Below are 23,438 nucleotides of genomic sequence, written 5' to 3' on the forward strand. Positions count from 1 at the left end.
GTGTAGTTGGGAGTAGTGTGTAGTTGGGAGTAGTGTGTAGTTGGGAGTAGTGTGTAGTTGGGAGTAGTGTGTAGTTGGGAGTAGTGTGTAGTTGGGAGTAAGAGTCTGTAGTAGGGAGTAAGAGTCTGTAGTAGGGAGTAGAGTAGTAAGGAGTAGAGTGTAGTAGGGAGTAGAGTGTGTAGTTGGGAGTAGTGTGTGTAGTTGGGAGTAGTGTGTAGTTGGGAGTAGTGTGTAGTTGGGAGTAGTGTGTAGTTGGGAGTAGTGTGTAGTTGGGAGTAGTGTGTAGTTGGGAGTAGTGTGTAGTTGGGAGTAGTGTGTAGTTGGGAGTAGTGTGTAGTTGGGAGTAGTGTGTAGTTGGGAGTAGTGTGTAGTTGGGAGTAGTGTGTAGTTGGGAGTAAGAGTCTGTAGTAGGGAGTAAGAGTCTGTAGTAGGGAGTAAGAGTCTGTAGTAGGGAGTAAGAGTCTGTAGTAGGGAGTAAGAGTCTGTAGTAGGGAGTAAGAGTCTGTAGTAGGGAGTAAGAGTCTGTAGTAGGGAGTAGAGTGTAGTAGGGAGTAGAGTGTGTAGTAGGGAGTAGAGTGTGTAGTAGGGAGTAGAGTGTGTAGTAGGGAGTAGAGTGTGTAGCAGGGAGTAGAGTGTGTAGCAGGGAGTAGTGTGTCTAGCAGGGAGTAGAGTGTGTTGCAGGGAGTAGAGTGTGTTGCAGGGAGTAGAGTGTGTTGCAGGGAGTAGAGTGTGTTGCAGGGAGTAGAGTGTGTTGCAGGGAGTAGAGTGTGTTGCAGGGAGTAGAGTGTGTTGCAGGGAGTAGAGTGTGTTGCAGGGAGTAGAGTGTGTTGCAGGGAGTAGAGTGTGTTGCAGGGAGTAGAGTGTGTTGCAGGGAGTAGTGTGTGTAGTAGTGTGTGTAGTAGGGAGTAAAGTGTGTAGTAGGGAATAGAGTGTAGGGGGAGTAGTAGAGTGTAGAGTGTGTACTGGGGAGTAGAGGGGAGTAAAGTGTGTAGTTGGGAGTAGTGTGTAGTTGGGAGTAGTGTGTAGTTGGGAGTAGTGTGTAGTTGGGAGTAGTGTGTAGTTGGGAGTAAGAGTCTGTAGTAGGGAGTAAGAGTCTGTAGTAGGGAGTAGAGTAGTAAGGAGTAGAGTGTAGTAGGGAGTAGAGTGTGTAGTTGGGAGTAGTGTGTAGTTGGGAGTAGTGTGTAGTTGGGAGTAGTGTGTAGTTGGGAGTAGTGTGTAGTTGGGAGTAGTGTGTAGTTGGGAGTAGTGTGTAGTTGGGAGTAGTGTGTAGTTGGGAGTAGTGTGTAGTTGGGAGTAGTGTGTAGTTGGGAGTAGTGTGTAGTTGGGAGTAGTGTGTAGTTGGGAGTAGTGTGTAGTTGGGAGTAAGAGTCTGTAGTAGGGAGTAAGAGTCTGTAGTAGGGAGTAAGAGTCTGTAGTAGGGAGTAAGAGTCTGTAGTAGGGAGTAAGAGTCTGTAGTAGGGAGTAAGAGTCTGTAGTAGGGAGTAAGAGTCTGTAGTAGGGAGTAGAGTAGTAAGGAGTAGAGTGTAGTAGGGAGTAGAGTGTGTAGTAGGGAGTAGAGTGTGTAGTTGGGAGTAGTGTGTAGTTGGGAGTAGTGTGTAGTTGGGAGTAGTGTGTAGTTGGGAGTAGTGTGTAGTTGGGAGTAGAGTGTCTAGCAGGGAGTAGAGTGTGTTGCAGGGAGTAGAGTGTGTTGCAGGGAGTAGGGTGTGTTGCAGGGAGTAGGGTGTGTTGCAGGGAGTAGGGTGTGTTGCAGGGAGTAGAGTGGTGTGTTGCAGGGAGTAGAGTGGTGTGTTGCAGGGAGTAGAGTGGTGTGTTGCAGGGAGTAGAGTGGTGTGTTGCAGGGAGTAGAGTGGTGTGTGTAGAGTGGTGTGTTGCAGGGAGTAGAGTGGTGTGTTGCAGGGAGTAGAGTGGTGTGTTGCAGGGAGTAGAGTGGTGTGTTGCAGGGAGTAGAGTGGTGTGTTGCAGGGAGTAGAGTGGTGTGTTGCAGGGAGTAGAGTGGTGTGTTGCAGGGAGTAGAGTGGTGTGTTGCAGGGAGTAGAGTGGTGTGTTGCAGGGAGTAGAGTGTGTTGCAGGGAGTAGAGTGTGTTGCAGGGAGTAGAGTGTGTTGCAGGGAGTAGAGTGTGTTGCAGGGAGTAGAGTGTGTTGCAGGGAGTAGTGTGTGTAGTAGTGTGTGTAGTAGGGAGTAAAGTGTGTAGTAGGGAATAGAGTGTAGGGGGAGTAGTAGAGTGTAGAGTGTGTACTGGGGAGTAGAGTGTGTAGTTGGGAGTAGTGTGTAGTTGGGAGTAGTGTGTAGTTGGGAGTAGTGTGTAGTTGGGAGTAGTGTGTAGTTGGGAGTAAGAGTCTGTAGTAGGGAGTAAGAGTCTGTAGTAGGGAGTAGAGTAGTAAGGAGTAGAGTGTAGTTGGGAGTAGTGTGTAGTTGGGAGTAGTGTGTAGTTGGGAGTAGTGTGTAGTTGGGAGTAGTGTGTAGTTGGGAGTAGTGTGTAGTTGGGAGTAAGAGTCTGTAGTAGGGAGTAAGAGTCTGTAGTAGGGAGTAAGAGTCTGTAGTAGGGAGTAAGAGTCTGTAGTAGGGAGTAAGAGTCTGTAGTAGGGAGTAAGAGTCTGTAGTAGGGAGTAAGAGTCTGTAGTAGGGAGTAAGAGTCTGTAGTAGGGAGTAAGAGTCTGTAGTAGGGAGTAAGAGTCTGTAGTAGGGAGTAAGAGTCTGTAGTAGGGAGTAGAGTAGTAAGGAGTAGAGTGTAGTAGGGAGTAGAGTGTGTAGTAGGGAGTAGAGTGTGTAGTAGGGAGTAGAGTGTGTAGTAGGGAGTAGAGTGTGTAGTAGGGAGTAGTGTGTAGTTGGGAGTAGTGTGTAGTTGGGAGTAGTGTGTAGTTGGGAGTAGTGTGTAGTTGGGAGTAGTGTGTCTAGCAGGGAGTAGTGTGTCTAGCAGGGAGTAGAGTGTCTAGCAGGGAGTAGAGTGTGTTGCAGGGAGTAGGGTGTGTTGCAGGGAGTAGGGTGTGTTGCAGGGAGTAGGGTGTGTTGCAGGGAGTAGAGTGGTGTGTTGCAGGGAGTAGAGTGGTGTGTTGCAGGGAGTAGAGTGGTGTGTTGCAGGGAGTAGAGTGGTGTGTTGCAGGGAGTAGAGTGGTGTGTTGCAGGGAGTAGAGTGGTGTGTTGCAGGGAGTAGAGTGGTGTGTTGCAGGGAGTAGAGTGGTGTGTTGCAGGGAGTAGAGTGGTGTGTTGCAGGGAGTAGAGTGGTGTGTTGCAGGGAGTAGAGTGGTGTGTTGCAGGGAGTAGAGTGGTGTGTTGCAGGGAGTAGAGTGGTGTGTTGCAGGGAGTAGAGTGGTGTGTTGCAGGGAGTAGAGTGGTGTGTTGCAGGGAGTAGAGTGGTGTGTTGCAGGGAGTAGAGTGGTGTGTTGCAGGGAGTAGAGTGGTGTGTTGCAGGGAGTAGAGTGGTGTGTTGCAGGGAGTAGAGTGGTGTGTTGCAGGGAGTAGAGTGGTGGGTTGCAGGGAGTAGAGTGGTGGGTTGCAGGGAGTAGAGTGGGTTGCAGGGAGTAGAGTGGGTTGCAGGGAGTAGAGTGTGTTGCAGGGAGTAGAGTGTGTTGCAGGGAGTAGAGTGTGTTGCAGGGAGTAGAGTGTGTTGCAGGGAGTAGAGTGTGTTGCAGGGAGTAGAGTGTGTTGCAGGGAGTAGAGTGTGTTGCAGGGAGTAGTGTGTGTTGCAGGGAGTAGTGTGTGTAGTAGTGTGTGTAGTAGGGAGTAAAGTGTGTAGTAGGGAATAGAGTGTAGGGGGAGTAGTAGAGTGTAGAGTGTGTACTGGGGAGTAGAGGGGAGTAGAGTGTGTAGTTGGGAGTAGTGTGTAGTTGGGAGTAGTGTGTAGTTGGGAGTAGTGTGTAGTTGGGAGTAGTGTGTAGTTGGGAGTAAGAGTCTGTAGTAGGGAGTAAGAGTCTGTAGTAGGGAGTAGAGTAGTAAGGAGTAGAGTGTAGTAGGGAGTAGAGTGTGTAGTTGGGAGTAGTGTGTGTAGTTGGGAGTAGTGTGTAGTTGGGAGTAGTGTGTAGTTGGGAGTAGTGTGTAGTTGGGAGTAGTGTGTAGTTGGGAGTAGTGTGTAGTTGGGAGTAGTGTGTAGTTGGGAGTAAGAGTCTGTAGTAGGGAGTAAGAGTCTGTAGTAGGGAGTAAGAGTCTGTAGTAGGGAGTAAGAGTCTAGTAGGGAGTAAGAGTCTGTAGTAGGGAGTAAGAGTCTGTAGTAGGGAGTAAGAGTCTGTAGTAGGGAGTAAGAGTCTGTAGTAGGGAGTAGAGTAGTAAGGAGTAGAGTGTAGTAGGGAGTAGAGTGTGTAGTAGGGAGTAGTGTGTAGTAGGGAGTAGTGTGTAGTAGGGAGTAGTGTGTAGTTGGGAGTAGTGTGTAGTTGGGAGTAGTGTGTAGTTGGGAGTAGTGTGTAGTTGGGAGTAGTGTGTCTAGCAGGGAGTAGAGTGTCTAGCAGGGAGTAGAGTGTCTAGCAGGGAGTAGAGTGTCTAGCAGGGAGTAGAGTGTGTTGCAGGGAGTAGAGTGTGTTGCAGGGAGTAGAGTGTGTTGCAGGGAGTAGAGTGTGTTGCAGGGAGTAGAGTGTGTTGCAGGGAGTAGGGTGTGTTGCAGGGAGTAGGGTGTGTTGCAGGGAGTAGGGTGTGTTGCAGGGAGTAGAGTGGTGTGTTGCAGGGAGTAGAGTGGTGTGTTGCAGGGAGTAGAGTGGTGTGTTGCAGGGAGTAGAGTGGTGTGTTGCAGGGAGTAGAGTGGTGTGTTGCAGGGAGTAGAGTGGTGTGTTGCAGGGAGTAGAGTGGTGTGTTGCAGGGAGTAGAGTGGTGTGTTGCAGGGAGTAGAGTGGTGTGTTGCAGGGAGTAGAGTGGTGTGTTGCAGGGAGTAGAGTGGTGTGTTGCAGGGAGTAGAGTGGTGTGTTGCAGGGAGTAGAGTGGTGTGTTGCAGGGAGTAGAGTGGTGTGTTGCAGGGAGTAGAGTGGTGTGTTGCAGGGAGTAGAGTGGTGTGTTGCAGGGAGTAGAGTGGTGTGTTGCAGGGAGTAGTGTGTGTTGCAGGGAGTAGTGTGTGTTGCAGGGAGTAGAGTGTGTTGCAGGGAGTAGAGTGTGTTGCAGGGAGTAGAGTGTGTTGCAGGGAGTAGAGTGTGTTGCAGGGAGTAGAGTGTGTTGCAGGGAGTAGAGTGTGTTGCAGGGAGTAGAGTGTGTTGCAGGGAGTAGAGTGTGTTGCAGGGAGTAGAGTGTGTTGCAGGGAGTAGAGTGTGTTGCAGGGAGTAGAGTGTGTTGCAGGGAGTAGAGTGTGTTGCAGGGAGTAGAATGTGTTGCAGGGAGTAGTGTGTGTAGTAGTGTGTGTAGTAGTGTGTGTAGTAGGGAGTAAAGTGTGTAGTAGGGAATAGAGTGTAGGGGGAGTAGTAGAGTGTAGAGTGTGTACTGGGGAGTAGAGTGGAGTAGGGAGTAGAGTGTGTAGTAGAGAGTAGAGTACAGAGTGTCTAGTAGGGAGTAGAGTGTCTAGTAGGGAGTAGAGTGTCTAGTAGGGAGTAGAGTGTCTAGTAGGGAGTAGAGTGTCTAGTAGGGAGTAGAGTGTCTAGTAGGGAGTAGAGTGTCTAGTGGGGAGTAGAGTGTGTAGTAGGGAGTAGAGTGTATTGTGTGTAGTTGAGAGTAAGAGTCTGTAGTAGGGAGTAAGAGTCTGTAGTAGGGAGTAAGAGTCTGTAGTAGGGAGTAAGAGTCTGTAGTAGGGAGTAAGAGTCTGTAGTAGGGAGTAAGAGTCTGTAGTAGGGAGTAAGAGTCTGTAGTAGGGAGTAAGAGTCTGTAGTAGGGAGTAGTGTGTAGTAGGGAGTAGTGTGTAGTTGGGAGTAGTGTGTAGTTGGGAGTAGTGTGTAGTTGGGAGTAGTGTGTAGTTGGGAGTAGTGTGTAGTTGGGAGTAGAGTGTCTAGCAGGGAGTAGAGTGTCTAGCAGGGAGTAGAGTGTCTAGCAGGGAGTAGAGTGTCTAGCAGGGAGTAGAGTGTCTAGCAGGGAGTAGAGTGTGTTGCAGGGAGTAGGGTGTGTTGCAGGGAGTAGAGTGGTGTGTTGCAGGGAGTAGAGTGGTGTGTTGCAGGGAGTAGAGTGGTGTGTTGCAGGGAGTAGAGTGGTGTGTTGCAGGGAGTAGAGTGTGTTGCAGGGAGTAGAGTGTGTTGCAGGGAGTAGAGTGTGTTGCAGGGAGTAGTGTGTGTAGTAGTGTGTGTAGTAGGGAGTAAAGTGTGTAGTAGGGAATAGAGTGTAGGGGGAGTAGTAGAGTGTAGAGTGTGTACTGGGGAGTAGAGTGGAGTAGGGAGTAGAGTGTGTAGTAGAGAGTAGAGTACAGAGTGTCTAGTAGGGAGTAGAGTGTCTAGTAGGGAGTAGAGTGTCTAGTAGGGAGTAGAGTGTCTAGTAGGGAGTAGAGTGTCTAGTAGGGAGTAGAGTGTCTAGTAGGGAGTAGAGTGTCTAGTAGGGAGTAGAGTGTGTAGTAGGGAGTAGAGTGTATTGTGTGTAGTTGGGAGTAAGAGTCTGTATTAGGGAGTAAGAGTCTGTAGTAGGGAGTAAGAGTCTGTAGTAGGGAGTAAGAGTCTGTAGTAGGGAGTAAGAGTCTGTAGTAGGGAGTAAGAGTCTGTAGTAGGGAGTAAGAGTGTGTAGTAGGGAGTAGAGTAGTAAGGAGTAGAGTGTGTAGCAGGGAGTAGAGTGTGTAGCAGGGAGTAGAGTGTGTAGCAGGGAGTAGAGTGTGTAGCAGGGAGTAGAATGTGTTGTAGGGAGTAGAATGTGTTGTAGGGAGTAGAATGTGTTGTAGGGAGTAGAATGTGTTGTAGGGAGTAGAATGTGTTGTAGGGAGTAGAATGTGTTGTAGGGAGTAGAATGTGTTGTAGGGAGTAGAATGTGTTGTAGGGAGTAGAATGTGTTGTAGGGAGTAGAATGTGTTGTAGGGAGTAGAATGTGTTGTAGTGTGTGTAATAGGGAGTAGAGTGTGTAGTAGGGAATAAAGTGTAGGGGGAGTAGTAGGGTGTAGAGTGTGTAGTGGGGAGTAGAGTGGAGTAGGGAGTAGAGTGTAGTAGGGAGTAGAGTGTAGTAGGGAATAGAGTGTAGTAGGGAATAGAGTGTAGTAGGGAATAGAGAGTAGTAGGGAATAGAGTGTAGTAGGGAGTAGAGTGTAGTAGGGAGTAGAGTGTAGTAGGGAGTAGAGTGTAGTAGGGAGTAGAGTGTAGTAGGGAATAGAGTGTAGTAGGGAATAGAGAGTAGTAGGGAATAGAGAGTAGTAGGGAATAGAGTGTAGTAGGGAGTAGAGTGTAGTAGGGAGTAGAGTGTAGTAGGGAGTAGAGTGTAGTAGGGAGTAGAGTGTAGTAGGGAGTAGAGTGTAGTAGGGAGTAGAGTGTAGTAGGGAGTAGAGTGTAGTAGGGAGTAGAGTGTAGTAGGGAGTAGAGTGTAGAGTGTGTAGTGGGGAGTAGATTGTGTAGTAGGGAGTAGTGTGTGTAGTAGGGAGTAGTGTGTGTAGTAGGGGGTAGAGTGTGTAGTAGGGGGTAGAGTGTAGTAGGGAGTAGTAGGGGGTAGAGTGTGGAGTAGAGTTGAGAGTGTAGTAGGGAGAAGAGTGTAGAGTGTGTAGAGTTTAGAGTGTGTAGTAGGGAATAGAGTGTAGTAGGGAGTAGTAGGGGGTAGAGTGTGGAGTAGAGTTTAGAGTGTGTAGTAGGGAGTAGAGTGTAGTGAGTAGAGTGTGTAGTAGGGAGTAGAGTGTGTAGTAGGGAGTAGAGTGTGTAGTAGGGAGTAGAGTGTGTAGTAGGGAGTAGAGTGTGTAGTAGGGAGTAGAGTGTGTAGTAGGGAGTAGAGTGTAGTAGGGAGTAGAGTGTAGTAGGGAGTAGAGTGTAGTAGGGAGTAGAGTGTAGTAGGGAGTAGAGTGTAGTAGGGAGTAGAGTGTAGTAGGGAGTAGAGTGTAGTAGGGAGTAGAGTGTAGTAGGGAGTAGAGTGTAGTAGGGAGTAGAGTGTAGTAGGGAGTAGAGTGTGTAGTAGGGAATAAAGTGTGTAGTAGGGAGTAAAGTGTGTAGGAGGGAATAGAGTGTAGTAGGGAGTAGAGAGTGTAGTAGGGAGTAGAGTGTAGTAGGGAGTAGAGTGTAGTAGGGAGTAGAGTGTAGTAGGGAGTAGAGTGTAGTAGGGAGTAGAGTGTAGTAGGGAGTAGAGTGTGTAGTAGGGAGTAGAGTGTGTAGTAGGGAGTAGAGTGTGTAGTAGGGAGTAGAGTGTGTAGTAGGGAGTAGAGTGTGTAGTAGGGAGTAGAGTGTGGAGTAGGGAGTAGAGTGTGGAGTAGAGTGTGTAGTAGGGAATGGAGTGTAGTAGGGATTAGAGTGTGTACATGACCCATAATGTCTATGCAAGCTTCACACCTACTCACTGAGCAAGTGCAATGTGCACAGGAGCATTGCATGTCACCCATCTCACATTGCATTGGGAGAGGCCACTCACACCCATGCGTGTATCCCTGGCTGAGGAGGTGCCTGATGCCAGCTGAAGGGAATCATATACAGGGGCTCAACCGCTTTGGAGCGAACACTAGTGGGAGAGGAGACAGTGGCCTGACCCCGTGGGGACAAGGCGCGTGGAATTCATGCCACAGTAGAAGAGAAGGCGGGCCTAATGGAAGACACATGCCCCTATCATTTCTGCCAACTATGGAACACGTGCCAACCGCCATAAGCATAAACGGTGACACCAGCCAATGGGAAAGAGGGGCGGGGCTTAAAGCCCGCTAGTGAAACCTCCTGATAACACTAAATCGCGCCAGCGAGACTTCGCATGTGCGGAGCTCTAGGCTTCGACCTAAAAACTGGGTGAAGATTGCATAAATGAAGGAAGACAACTAAACTACATAACGTAATGCTACTGCAGAATAGGAGACCTCCCGTGAAATAGACCGGATGTCTCAGTTATCCAGTTTGATGGAACTAGAATGTAGGCACACAATAGTAGAGGGCAAGCTAGATGGCAGGTACATAGTATTGGCATATACATATGCACAGATATCAGCTTGGTGCAGCTAGAACAGCTTAAATAACACTTGTCGCGAATTGGCTGCAAAACTACAGTATGTGTCGGAGATATCTGCTTAGAAAATATCTTACAAGATAGGTCGTGGCTGCCCTTACAGGGTGCAGCAGTGACACAACCTGAGGTGGATTTAACAAATTGAACTTAGAACTGGAAACCCTCAGATGCAAGGTCTATCCGCAAACCGCCTGAATCCGAGTACACGTGATACCTCCAATATATAACTTGCATTCCATACTAGACATGGTTCTTCATACAGAAGAAATGCATGGATACAATACAATCTAAGAACGAAATCCAGTATTGATACCCTTTGCTTGGGGTAACCAAAACTCCAGAGTACAAATGTGGTATCTGTAGCCTGGGGCATGAAAGGCACAGCTTGTAGAAGTGAAATGAGACAGGATGTAGATCAAACTTTTGATGAAAATTACAGTTTGACAAGTAATGAACCAACAGTATAGGACAGGCATCCGAATCCTAATGAGGACGATATCAAAACCGAAAGCAAGGGAAGGCCAGGCACAGGTTAGAACAGAAGGCAAAGCAGTGTTAGACCAACTGCTGATTACTGATTACAAAGTATATATAGCCATGTGGAATGTAGAAAGAAACAAACATGGGAAACCTGCTAACGTGGGTTCTGCACATAGAAAACACACACTTTCCTATACCAGCTCTCAGAGCTGCTGATATCGTACTAGTTAGCTCTCAAAGGCAAATATACAGTACGAGGAGGGCATATTTCTATAAATTATACTTTGCGTCTGTAGGCATGAACAGTCGGCCACTGGACAAATACATAGGAGGATGGAATCAAGATGGAAAGACTATGATACCAGACAGTCTCTTACAAGAAACGTTGGAACTAAACTGAAACGAAATGTGATTGTTATTACACAGTTTTCCATTAAGCAATGAGATGGAGTAAAAAGAATCCCTGATGATCGATGCTACTTTGAAGTGAATGAATAGCAGTTGAAGTATTGAATGAAACATCAAGAATAACTGGGCATGAAGCATCTCACATAATCCGGTAAGCATCTCTCATAATTCAACATTATAATTAGAATAAATAATTGCAAATGAGTTCCTATTATAACCTGAATCAGAGGCATTTTAACGTCCAAAATACCAAGCACTTTTTGTAAATACATAACATTATTCAGAGTAATATTGTCATTATAAAAATTCAGTTTCAACTGCAATACCTATATATTGTGGATCCATTCAATCTAATGCGGACATCACATTTAAGAGTAATCTTGACCCATGTGACCAGGTGCTTTCAGGCCAACCAGATGATGACAAATGAGGAACTACATAGGAGACACACCTATCTAAATGAAAGTCGGTAGTCACCTAGTTGCTTGCATATTACATGGACTAATGTAGTGAGTCATCGTTAATAAGCAAATTTAGAACGGAGTAAGGCAATATTAAAGAAATAAAACTAGCAGCAGGAATTTTTTATTTAATGTTTAAAGACTGCTGAATGGGATGAAGCGGTCGAAAAAAAGTAATAATTTACACACCATCTTTGGGAGTCTGCTCACCGAGAAAGGACTAGGAGGTCAATCTATGTCCTGCAAAGTTTTTAAGTGCTGAAAGTCTACTAAATAGAGGACATAAAGTGGGTCAATGAACTGCCTTCTTCCGGTTACGTTTGATATTTTAAGAGGTGGCATCAAAGGAACGGCTTTAACCATGGAATAAGAACAAGTACCTCAGACAGATTCCAATAGTTCATTCAACAAACTGGGGCTTCTAAAGTTAACGACCACAAAATCCCCACGCACAGACTTAGTATAATTATCTCCCCAACCTACAGGTTTCACTATATTGACATTGTCAAGCTCATCTCTCTCCCTAGATATTTGCAAGCAGCCATATGCAGATGATTTAAATGGACATCATCTAGTAGCATCATAACATACAGTGTAGCCTTAGGTGACAATTGAAGTATAAAGAGGTTTGCCCCACTATTAACTTTCATTACATAACTGCCTTTAGAAGATTGATCATTAATAACTGTTATAGTCAAGCGAAAATGTACAGCACCCTAATATGAAGGACACTGAGGGCGGGAGTAAGTGGGGGCTGAGCTTACATGCTTGTCGTTTGTAACTTGCTAACACATCTCCAGAGTTTGAATATCCTGAGCTTGGAGATAAAGCGACCACGAGTAACCGGTTTGATCTCAAATACTCTTCAACAGAAGAAAAACATAAGCTCCCTGCAAAGCCTTTCATACATATTGAAAGGCTATTTTGAATTCGCAAACGGACGAAATTACCAATTTGCAACATTTGTGAATGAAAATTATTTGATACATACGGCCCAATGAGTCTGTGACTTGCATTGTCTAGACTGTGCTTTCCTTCTACAGTATAACCCTACAACCAGCAGACCTTCATGGGAAGAACATCTAAATCTTGCATCTAACAGGAAACATTAGGCGAAAAATCTAACATACCATTTTCATAGCTCAGAGACCCCATATTGTTTCAAGTTCACAACAGGAAACCACCCTTAATGGAACAATAGATTGCTCCACATCAACACAAATAGATTTAGCATAACTTAACAAACCCAACAACTCAAAGGGAGTCCAGTTTTAAGATGCACTGTGGACCCTAACAAGACACCACACCCAATTAAGACACATACTTTAAAGCTGCACAATGCACATACCAATCTTTCCAGAAGGCACGTCACCGGATGAAGACCTTTCACCTACACAGACGAACCCAGACTAATCATTACAATTGCCAACAATCAAACACATACATGAAAGGAGCACATTAATTACACTCGTACTACTGATGGCCAACTCAAACTAAGGAAATCAGAATATGATCTTCGACTGAATCCTCAAGATTAGGTGTGATGGTACCTCAAATCAGATAGTATTGCAAGACATTACTACTGGTACTTCAAGCTATAGAAATATTTCAACATGAGATAAACCACTATGCAACTAACATAATAGGTGGCTCTCCCTTTATAAGGGTAAGAATAAAAAATACTCATCCCCTCTCCTACTAGGGTCTCACAGAATCCACACTCAAAAGGAACAAACTAGACCCTTGGTGAACGTACAGTACCAACGACAAACAATCACAACCACCAATAGAATACTCAGTATAATGCACAAGGATCCAACACAACTAGGGAACAAAGTAGTTTGACGGCTCCACCTCACTATAGCACTCTGCTCTTCTTTTTTTGTGTTAAAATATTTTTATTTCCATTTGTAATCATACACAGCAATATATTGAACACATGAAATAATAACACCATATAAGTGAAAGAAGCTTGAGCTAGGTAGAAGCGAAGATGCGTCAGACGGCAATGTAACATTACAATAATTATCAGTGGGAACAAACAAAATATGTAGCTGTGTGATCAATTAAACATCAGCCGTGCTGTTCCGCATCTGTGATGAGGGCAGCAGCTTAGCAGTGTCCCCCGTTTCACACATCAAATATGTATCTTATACGCCAGATCATCCATTCCCTGGGGCCAAATAAGTACTAGTGTACACCGTCAGCTAGCTCCCTGTGTCTTCCCTAGGCATCTGCAATGGTGGGGGTGGAGGGGCAGGAAAGATACGACCGGAGCGGTTTGGAGTCAGCAACTGGGACATTCACTCCATGGCAGTGGTCACCCATCCCCCCAACACCCCCGGGTTTCCTACTCTGAGTAGGTCTCACTATCATTATCCTCACTATTAGAGTGGCATGAGTGATCCCAATTAAATAAAATGTCTCTCAATGCTTCAGCAATTGGTCGCCTATGCAGGCCCCTCAGCTCCTCTCTATCCAAGGCTCTACCCTCTGCAGCTGCCCATCTAGATACCTGCTGGGTCCACATGTTGATCTGCGGCTCCATGGCTGCTTTCCATGAGATCGCGATACGCCTCTTACCTAGCCCAGGGACAAATCAATAAATCGACTCCCCACTTTACTTTTCAGCGGTCTAGGATAAAGACCAAGAAGGCAAGCCTCCACTGAGTGGTCCAATGTACAGTTCAGCGTACCATTGATCTTGGCCAACACCGCCTCCCAGAAACTTCAAGTCATAAGGAGGAAATCCGCATCTAAAAGGCTACATCTTGGGTAACCTCTTGGTTCCCCTCCAAAGGCAGCCCGAATGCAGTGAGTGGTCACATACGTAATGTGAACGTAATTAAATTGTAAGTAATTTAGACGGGTGTTGCAGGAGATTTTCTTGGGTGATTCTAGTCTGCGGTACCATTTTACATGTGTGAGTGTCCTATCAAGGGATCTCTCCCATCTCCCCCCTTAGATTAAGCATCGGAGACAAGGACACCTCCAGTAGCGATACATAGAACTACTTTACTTGATGCCCAGCTGTACCCAGCGTGAGCAATGAATTGAGAACCGTGAGAGTGGCTTGTTCCTCTCTCCCCACTCCCCACAGCCTCCCACATGTTTGTACCAGTACCTCATACATAAGAAACTGACAAGTAGGAAGTCCGTACCCATCCACCAATTCAGCAAAGGGGAGTAGACATTTATCTTGAAAACAATCTCCTGTTGTCTCAATTCCGGCCTCAGTTCAAGGTCTCAGTTGCTCTGTCCCCAAGACCGCCCGAGGCTCTCCATAAGGTAACCCCACCAGCAGTAATGTCGGAGAGTATCTTGGGGTAACCGGTAATCTTACCATGCACCTTCTCCAGCACTAAGGCCGTGGACTGCAATGTCGAGGTATAGGGCACCCTCACAGCCTGATTCAGCAGCTGGGCCAGCAACAAATGTGGGTGCTCTTCTGGTTCTATCAGATACGTTCCATCCTGGTTCACCTTCTCCAACTACTGCGCCACCCATTGCAACTTCGCAGTCAGCTGATAGAGTTCCAAATCTGCAACTCCCTGTCCTCCCTCTTTCATCAGGCGCTGTAGGATCCATAGTGCCACTCTACGTCTCCTATCTGCCCAGATGAGGTCTCATACGAGCGCATCTAATGGCCTGAACCACCCCGCAGGCTTCATCACCACTAGATTAGCGAAAAAATACAGTAAGCAGGGCAGCATAACCAACTTGGTCAATGAGATTCTGGCCATCAATGGTTGCCATAACGAGCTCCAAAAAGTCACACTAGAGCGGAGTCCCCTGCCCACGTTATCCTCAGTCATGCCCTCTAATAAGTGAAAAATCTGGAAGCCCAGATATTTTAAGGTCCCCTTATACTTCGCAGGGAGATCCCACGGTCTAAGGGAGGGTCCGGCCCCCGGGAACAAATGTGTCTTGTGATTGTTAACCCGAAGGCCTGGCAGTCAGCCAAAGCTCGCCAATAGTTCAAAAGCAGTTCCTGCCCCTTTCACAGCATCTCCCAAATAGATGAACAAGTTGTCTGCATACAATGAGATCACATATATTCTGCCATTCAACGACATTCCCAGGCCCTCTCACTTTTGCGAAAACGTTCACCCAACGGTACCAACGCGAACAAGAGCGGGGACAGAGGCCATTACTAGCGGGTCCCGCGCGATATTGTGTACTCTGGAGAGATGTTACTGCCCGTCTTAACCCTCGCTGTTGGAGAGGTGTATAACAATTGGACCCATTTCAGCCACCCCGTCCCCAGCCTCATTTTCGGCATTACTGCAGTCAAGTAAAACAAGCTCACCGTATCAAACGCTTTCTCCAGATCTACTGAGAGAAAAGCACCTTGTGACAACGTCCTGCTCTCCGGGTGGGAGAGCACAGAGTACAAACTACATAAATTATATGATTTATTACGAGAGGGGATGAACCCATTTTGGTCAGGATGAATCAAATGCTTCATGTGGGGGAGTAACCTCAAAGTCGGTGTTAAGCATAGACAGGGGCCTGAAATCCTTCACCCCCGCCACCTGGCCCATAGTCTTGGGGATCGAGATCACAAACGCAGACCGCGTGGAAGACGGCAGATATCCCAGTTGAAGGGCCTCATTATACATAATTACCAAATGAGGGGCCAGTCCAGCTCCATACTTCGCATAGAACTCGGCCGGCAGGCCATGAGGGCCCGGTGTCTTCCACCAGCCATCTGGGAAATGGCACCCCTAACTTCCTGCAAGGTACCGCCACCCCCCTCCCTCCCAGCCTCGTCATCTACCACCCTGAGAGCCATGGGCCAGGAATGTGTCAATCTCCACCTGCGAGGCACCCTGCGCGGCGGTATATAACCGTTCGTAATATCTTTTAAAGACTCCATTGATCCTATACGGGTCACATTCAATCATGTCATCATTTGCTCTTTTACGGTTATCAGGGAACCTTGCGACTCAAGTCTGACGAGCCACGCTAGCAAGCGCCCAGCCTTCCCTTCCACACCTTGCACTCTGTCCATGTAAGCTTTATAATCATAGGATCGTAACTTCTCCAGTACCTCATCATATTGTTTCCGTCTAGTCACTAACTGCTCACACGCCTGTACCCCCGGGGCCTGCATATTATCCAGTGAACCCATTTCTCCCTCTAGCTCCAAAAGCTTTCTGTGTAGTTCCCTAATGTATTCTGGTCATCTGCCCCATGCAATGACCCCTCACCACCACTTTAAAGGCCACCCATTCAACTAGCGCTGTAGAGACCGCATCTGTGTTTTCGATGAAGTATGTACCTATTATGGATCGTAAGGATTCCACCAACAGTACATCCTCCAGTGCCATGGGGCTAAGCCTCCATGTAGGCACCGGGGGCCTCCGCCTGTGTGGGTGGTATGATATCTGCAATGGGCCATGATCCAAGAATGCGCGGCCTAGGTATTCAATATATTTAATGATAGCACCATTAGCTGGGGAACACCAAAATGCATCAATTCTGGTGTGGAGGAGGTGTAAGTGGGAGTAAAAGGAGTATTCCCTATCTCCACTATGCTGGAGCCGCCATTTGTCCTGCAAGTCCCAGTGTGCCATCCTCTCCCTCATTCCTGCCGCCAGTCTATGCGCCTGAGCTCCTGCCAGGTGGGGGTGGGACCAGTCCAGCTGGACACACGCCACACAATTAAAATCATCCCCGATCACCATCTGCCTCACTTTTATATCTGCCACGCGAGTGGAGAGGGAGGACAGATATGCCAATTATTCATGATTGGGGGCTTAACAGCAGCACAGTGTAATCTCCTGACCTAGTAATCGCCCGCAACACACACATACCTCTCATCTTTATCGATTAGTGTGCGTGTTGCTTCAAAGGGACCTCCAGCCATATCAACACCCCTCAGGCATTCGCTGAGAAAGCAGTGGCAAAGATCTGTCCCCTCCATCTTCTCCTTAATTTCCACACCTCACCCTGAACCAGATGAGACTCCTGCAAGAATGCAATCTGCACTCCTCAGGGTTTCAGATAACTGTGAGTATTATGGCATTTAGACATAGACCCCATCCCCCTACTGTTCCACGTGAGTAACTTCAGGCCTTGGTGTGCGATCGTCATCTTGTACAGTCCCAAACACCACCCCGCTTGAGGATTTCCACCCAGCCAAGCTAATAGGGTGAAAAAATTAGGCATCCCCGAATGCATGAGGAACAAAACAAATCAAACATGGGAAGTCCCAACTTAAAACAACTCCCCAGGTCATCCTGGCAACAGCCATATGCTCAAACTCCAAGTGCACTATTGAATAAAACAATGAAGACCCAAACCGAACACAGTGAAGGCCTCCGGGGGGGTTTGTCGCTTCACAAGGATGCCTGCTCTAGCATGTGCAGCAAAAGTATGAAACAAATTTCGGCAATCTCCGGTGCCCCATGCACCGGCCCAAACTTACAACCAACCCAGGCTGGCCAGTGTCTGTCACATAATGTCATCTGCAGTGTGCGGGGTCACCACTAGGAGCTCCAGGCTATTCTTGTCGGAGGAATCCGTTTCTGAACCCCCAGTTCCCTTCATGGATCTCAATCCCTCCACCGACGGGGAGACAATTTTCCAGGCAATGTCCACCGCTGCTTGCAGCGCGCCGCCCTTTCCCGCTCTGTCTGCGAAGAGTTCGGCTTCTTCGCCCCTATGAATTCAGATCGCCTCTGGGAGCGTTTCTTGGGACCGCAGCCTCTGGCTGATAGTTGGGGTTTTGGTTCTGACCCAGGGCTCTCAATGTGGTAAGCCTCAATCCAATCCCAGGCCATTTTGGGGTCCTCACAAAAGTGGGTCTGACCATCTACCACAATACGGAGCTTTGCTGGGAACAAAAGAGTACTGAATGCCCTCATCTCTGAGCGCCTTGTTGACATCAATGTATGAGGCACGCTTCCGTTGGATGTAGTCGGGAAACAGAGACTTTGGCATAATCCACCACAAAGGGGCCATCAGTACGAGCTTTCTGCAAAATAATGTGTCTGTCCCTATAGTGCAGTAGTCTGGCCACCACAAGTCACGGGGGCGGCCTGGCGCGGGCGGGCCGGCACTCAGTGCCTACTTTCCAGGTTGAAGAACTGCATCAATGCCCCCAAAACCACTAAATCCCAGAGCCACACTCCAGGTATGCTACCATGTTGCCCTTCTCAATCCCTTCCATCGGGCCAAGGATTTGTACATTGTTGTGGCGGCTACGTCCTTCCACGTCCTTTGCCCCCCGTTCCAGGGTCCGGACGCTGTCAGTTAGTTCCGCCACCTGTAGTGAAAGTGCCTTATGATCAGGTGATAATTCCTCTAGTCCGGTCTCCACCACCTTTAACCTTTGGTTAAGTTTTTTGATGTTCTGCGCAAAAGTGTCCAAGGCCCACCAATACCGTGCTGACGTCCTGAAGGAACATGGTCTTCGTATCTGATAAGGCCTCGAGGATCTTAGACAGCTGCTGCTGGATAGGATCCAATTGTAACGGAGGCTCAGGGCTACCCCAAGCTTGTTCCTGCTGTTCTTCCTCATGGTCCGGGGTATCCCAGCATGCTTCCCCCGCGGCTTACCCATCACTGTTGTCCCAGCCAGGTACTGCACCCCGCTGCCACCAGACAGTTCCAGGGAAGATTGCTCCCTCAGATATTCAGTCCCACACCCTTTTCCACTCAGGCTTCACTCTCCAGCAAGCATGGGGAGGGCGGGGTGATCACACCCAAAGTACAAAAAGTTAAGGGGGGAGTGGGTCCTGCTCCAAAAGCAACGTAGATCCCTAGACCCAAATCAATCACCGGCCCTCTAATAACATCAGTTCAGCTCTGTACCATATGCTATGCACCGGGCCAGTCCGGATTGCTAAATAGGGCCCCTACTCCCTCTCCCTATTTCACCAGTGCATTTCTCCTATTTCTTAGCAGTCAAGCAGCCTCAATTCCGTCCAGTGTCCTCACTCCGCTGGGGGGTTTCCACCTCCCTGCCCAAGGATCTAGGGCATCCCCACCACACTGAGGGGATTCAGCCAGTAAGAGGGGCTAACAGCACTCCCTCTAGTCGCGCGCCCTCACCTCTCCAAAGCCCATATGTTGGTCATGAAGCAGGGATCTACCCTTTGCTGGGATGTCAGCAACAGACCATCGCCTTCCCATCCAGTCTGTTGGCCTACATTACACCGGAATGCACTCGCTGGTCAGTAGGCCGCACCATGCCCGGCTGCACTTTCGCTCCTGTCTGTTCTTTTGTTCGATCTTCCCTCAGTGGGCAGCAAGGAAGTCCGTCCCAACTGGGGGCATAAGACCCCAGGCCCGGTCACACACTCCACATTGCCTCTCGCTGCTCTACCGCCACCTGGGTCCCCGCTACACCACACTCCGCTGGGGCCTTTCATGCCAGTCCACAGGATGCACCTCCCTCAGCTGGACCTTCGATCCCAGCTGTTTTGCTGTCGCGTTTCTGGGGTCAGCAGGGGTAGCGGTCTCGTCACGGCTGGAAACACCAGTCCACTCGCGGCCGCACTCCCTGCCACCATATTACGCGGCACTTCTGCTGCCCGGATTCTGCCTGTGCTCCACGCCTCGTCATGGCTGCGTCACCACCACTTGAATGGGCCTCGCAATCTTCTGGACACGATGGCTCCCTTTCTGCACAAGGACAGTGCCCAAAGCCCACCGTCCGGGCGCGACCTCCACTGCACTTCCGGGCTCTGCAGCTACACTGCGTTTGCAACGGGTCAGCCCCAAACCAGTCTCAGCACTCGAGCCCGGGGTTCCGGGCACAGACGATCCGCCAGGCATCACCCCAGCAGAAGGCAAAGCCACAAGCCCAGCACGCAGCAGGCACCGCTGCCCCAGCTCACAGCAGCTAGCCCACCATTTTAGGCTGCCCGGGCTGAACCACGCCTCTCTATGTGCCGGATAATTGAAGGGCCGGCGCAGAGCTCCTTGCTCACACGTCCGCCATTTTCGGCTGTTCGCCACCAGCACTCTGCTCTTCTTTAAACAAAATACAGCGCTATGGGAAAGCATTAAACCAGCACCAATCCAAACAACAACAGCTAGTCAGGTTTGAAATGGATACTGTAACCCCCCTGCCTCCCCCCAACAAGACAACATACTCTCAATTACCCCAGACACATACTTCAAGCTGTGCAATACACATCTCTCTCGCAGATGGCACTTCCCAAACTGGTAAACACGTCCAATGATACCAACCGTATGATAATCACTACAACACACATCACCAAATATATACACAGAAGCATTAACCAAATTATGCTACTGATGGTACAACTCGACTAGAAAACACTCTGGTTTGTACGAAATCCACAAAGCAGGTGAGTGAAGGTACCCAAACTCTGATAGTGCTAAGAAGCCATACTAAAGCAAATACTGCATTATAAAAATCTCAGTAACAAAGCAGAGAAAGTGTACTACCTCGCCAACGTACCTGCGGATTACTAACCCTGGGCGTAGTTCGCGTAGAAGCGCTACGCGAACTGCGTAGTGCACTGTGCAAAATGCTGTTTGCACAGTGCCGGATGCTTGTCCGCACTGTGCAATCAGTGCAAACCGCATCTTGCACAGTGCAAGCGGTCGTTTTCTGCCGCTCTAGTAGATTTCTGATTGAGCTGCAACTTACTCAACGCGGACTGGTAGTTTCTCATCGCGAGCATACGTGACCACTCGCAATGAGAAACCTAACCTCCCCCCGTTGAGAATCTTGCTGGGAGGATTATTTTCCACACTCGCGATTGGCAACTTGATGTTGCTGATCGCGAATGAGAAAAAAGATGTGCTCGCTCGCGGTCGCCAACTTGGCGTTGAGGACCGCGAGCAAGCACAAAATGACCACCAGGCATGTTTGCACTTTGGTACGTGCAATTCGCGTAGTGCGAAGTAGTGCAAACTTTGCAAACTACACAAGCGTAGCGTAGTACTTCGCCCAGGGTTACTGATTACTGCACACTTCTCAGCCCATGAAATCCTCCTCACAAGTTCATGTGTCTTTAATGCTGCACTCCCTCCTCCTACCTCACAAGGTCTCAGGACATTTCTTCTATAACACACTAACGTCTGCTTTACATTATACACTGTCTAACGAAATGGGAACACACCCACACATAACACTTGGCCTACATAATGGCTATAACACCTAATCGTCCTTTTCATTCACATATACATTCAAATGCACGTCTCAAACACTTGACAGCGCTTCAAGATCACACCTTTGTCAAAGTCCACTATGTAAGTGCAATAATAATATGATCACTCATTACATGACAGAAATAAGTACAATAAGTTAAGATCGACCACAAGGAGCTGCAGGTGTCTACAACAATTTCACCACCTTTCCGCTAAAACAAAGCCCACTGGAAAAACCTCTCTCCCCAAAAATGTTCCCTCTAAAATCAAGAGTGTGACTCCCCTTGGTTTCTGGGCATGTAGCGCACACTGGTCGGCAACAGAAAGACATTCCCAATAATCGAGCACGCAGTTGTTGATAAGTTTGATGTTTAATTAACAAGTTATACACTTGTTTAAAAAAAAGCGTTGCATACATTGTATTGTAATACCATTTGGGGAAAATAATCAATAGAGACTGGTATAAGCACATTAGCATTTCACGCGCATATTTCCTGTATATCTTAGAAATATCCAACGTTGGCAATTTGCTGGACTACAAGACAAATATCTACAGAGGAGTACATTCCCAATGCACGCAATTAAAAGCCCCTACACATGTTACACGTTTTAAAATACTTGCCAAGATTGCCTTATGCCAAGACTGATACTTCAGTGGTCAAAACATAAGAGTAGTTTAAACAAAGGAATGTTAAACAGCCCAAGTAGACAACATCTGCACTCTAGCGCCTGCATTCAAAACTGAGCTGTGAAGTGCTCCATTAGTCCTGTGAGACAATTGGTATAGTGGGAGTGAAGCCTTGCAAATCACACTCACAGCCCTTGTTGGGGCCCCGGACAGCGACGGAGGGCCGAGGTGGGTTGCAGATGCGCGCGATAGCTCGCAAGCCGCGGAAGCCGGCTTGAGCCGTGCACAAACCAGAAGCAATTTCCTGCAGCGGCATAGGGTGGTGCCTGGGCCCGGGCGCGGAGCCGCGGTACTCGGGAGGATGGGACAGAGGGGGCCCGCAGAAAATGACGCGTTCGTGACGCAAGTAGACACCGGATGGCTCTGGCCAGAGGATGGAGCCACAGACGCTGCTACGGGGTGGAGTCTAGTCAAATTATGGTTATTTTTGCAGAACGTACTCACGAACACCGGTGCTGTTCAGATGTGTCAGAGGTCCTTCGGCTACTTTAGGCTAGGAAACCGAGACGTTTAGAGGGAGAGGGACAGGCAATATCTTCGTGTTAAAAAATCAGGGAGTTCCTCGACCGACGGGAGGCGGGACAGGCAGCCGGGAGACTCTGACAGGAGCACGTGCAGCCTCCGAGGCCGCCTCAGCCAATGAACAATGGGAGAGGTTTCGCTGAGCCAATTCTAAACAGCGGTACACAGTATCCTAGAGGCCGTACCCAATAAACACGTGATATGAACTTCCCTAGCCAATCGTTCATCAAAGAGTTCACAACCAATCCAATGGCATGTCATTTTCCAGGGCACTCATAGGTTTTGTTTCCTCCTATGCGATAAGCTATGAACGCCTGCCCCTTCCCTGTATAGATGTAAATATAGGACGGACGTCTTTAAGTTTGCGGGACGATTTTCAGTTTCATTTAATGCTCCATTCATGGAAATGTTGTTACATTTCCTACCTATTGGGAAGGAACGTGTCAGTTCTATTAAGGACTCGGAGCAAGGCTAATGCATAACTTTCTTCACTTTATTAAAACAGAATGGAGCCCATAGCGGTAGGACCGAGTGTCTTTACCCAGCAACTGCAACATACATTTTAATACTACGATGTACTTGTATTTTTTAGACTAACATTTTGTGTATTTTAAAGCTCTTTTGGTATTTTTACTTATTTGCACTTGCACTTTATTCGCTGCTCTAACCCTCCTGATACTCCGCTTTCCTTGCACTTTCTGACAGTCCTGGTCAGCCGCGGCTGAAAAGCCGAAGGGCTGGTCTTCCACTATCGGGGCCTCACTTCCGCCCTCGCAGTTTCTGCTTCCTTTGCTGCATTAGCGGTCCAGTTTGCTCTGCCTATATAGTTCCGATGCAAACGGACACGCGCAGCCGATAGCGGTAGGACCAAGTGTCTTTACCCAGCAACATAGATTTTAATACTACGATTTTCTTGTATTTTTTAGACTGTAACATACTCCGCTTTCCTTGCACTTTTCCAACAGTCCTGGACTGCCTACGTCTGAAACGCTTATTGTGCGGAGGCTGGTCTTTTACTATCGGGCGCCTCACTTTCACCTTTGCAGTTTTCACTTCCTCTGCTGCGTTAGCGGTCTAGTTTGCCTTGCCTATATATTTGGATGCAAACAGATGCGCACAGCGGGCGCGCCTAAGGCAAGCCCGTCAGTGTCCCGAAGGTGTGCCCAATTAGCCGCCGGCGAGTTTTACCAACTATGTTACAACAGAGACAAACTACTCAGCAGAGGCACCCCCCACATGGTCGCACCACCCGAATCCCAATAACTTCAGACCACACAAGTTTCTGTTTTATGGAAGAATTGAGGCCGCAGTTTATTAGGCATTTCCAACTTACAAGCGATCCTTTACACACTATTATTTTTTGTCTGGCGAGCCTGTGTCCTTACCCCATCAACTCTGCACTGTGCCCTACATCCAGTGCAGCTATCTTCGCCAAGGTGACCTATCACCGTCCTTAACCCCCATTTGCTCTGCACTGTGCCCTACATCCAGTGCAGCTATCTTCACCAAGGTGACCTATCACCGTCCTTAACCCCCATTTGCTCTGCACTGTGCCCTACATTCAGTACAGCTATCTTTGCCCAGGTAACCCATCTGTGGACGCACCCTTTCCTTTCACTCCGGGCAAGCTTCTGCTTCCAGCCCGACCGGGTAACCTTTTACCTCCGGTTGCCATGCACTACTTGGGTAAGCGTCTGCTTTAACCCAACCGGACGGCCCTTTTGCTTCCGGTGCCCACTCACTCCCGGGT

General features: G+C 48.2%; 1 protein-coding gene across 3 annotated transcripts in view; it reads right to left on the bottom strand.

Annotated features, from left to right (window-relative positions):
• Window positions 1-21,811, bottom strand: part of TAOK2 (TAO kinase 2) — a 934,333-nt gene extending 912,522 nt beyond the window's left edge. For 2 of the 3 annotated variants that reach the window (XM_078652408.1, XM_078652406.1), the window contains exon 1: window positions 21,607-21,811. The gene's annotated coding sequence lies outside the window, so the exon portion shown is untranslated. The remainder of the gene's footprint in view (window positions 1-21,606) is intronic. The other variant, XM_078652407.1, reaches the window with a different exon arrangement.
• Window positions 21,812-23,438: the final 1,627 nt, after the last annotated feature.

Source organism: Lissotriton helveticus, chromosome 7 (genome assembly GCF_964261635.1).
Source record: "Lissotriton helveticus chromosome 7, aLisHel1.1, whole genome shotgun sequence".
NCBI classification, from domain to species: domain Eukaryota; kingdom Metazoa; phylum Chordata; class Amphibia; order Caudata; family Salamandridae; genus Lissotriton; species Lissotriton helveticus.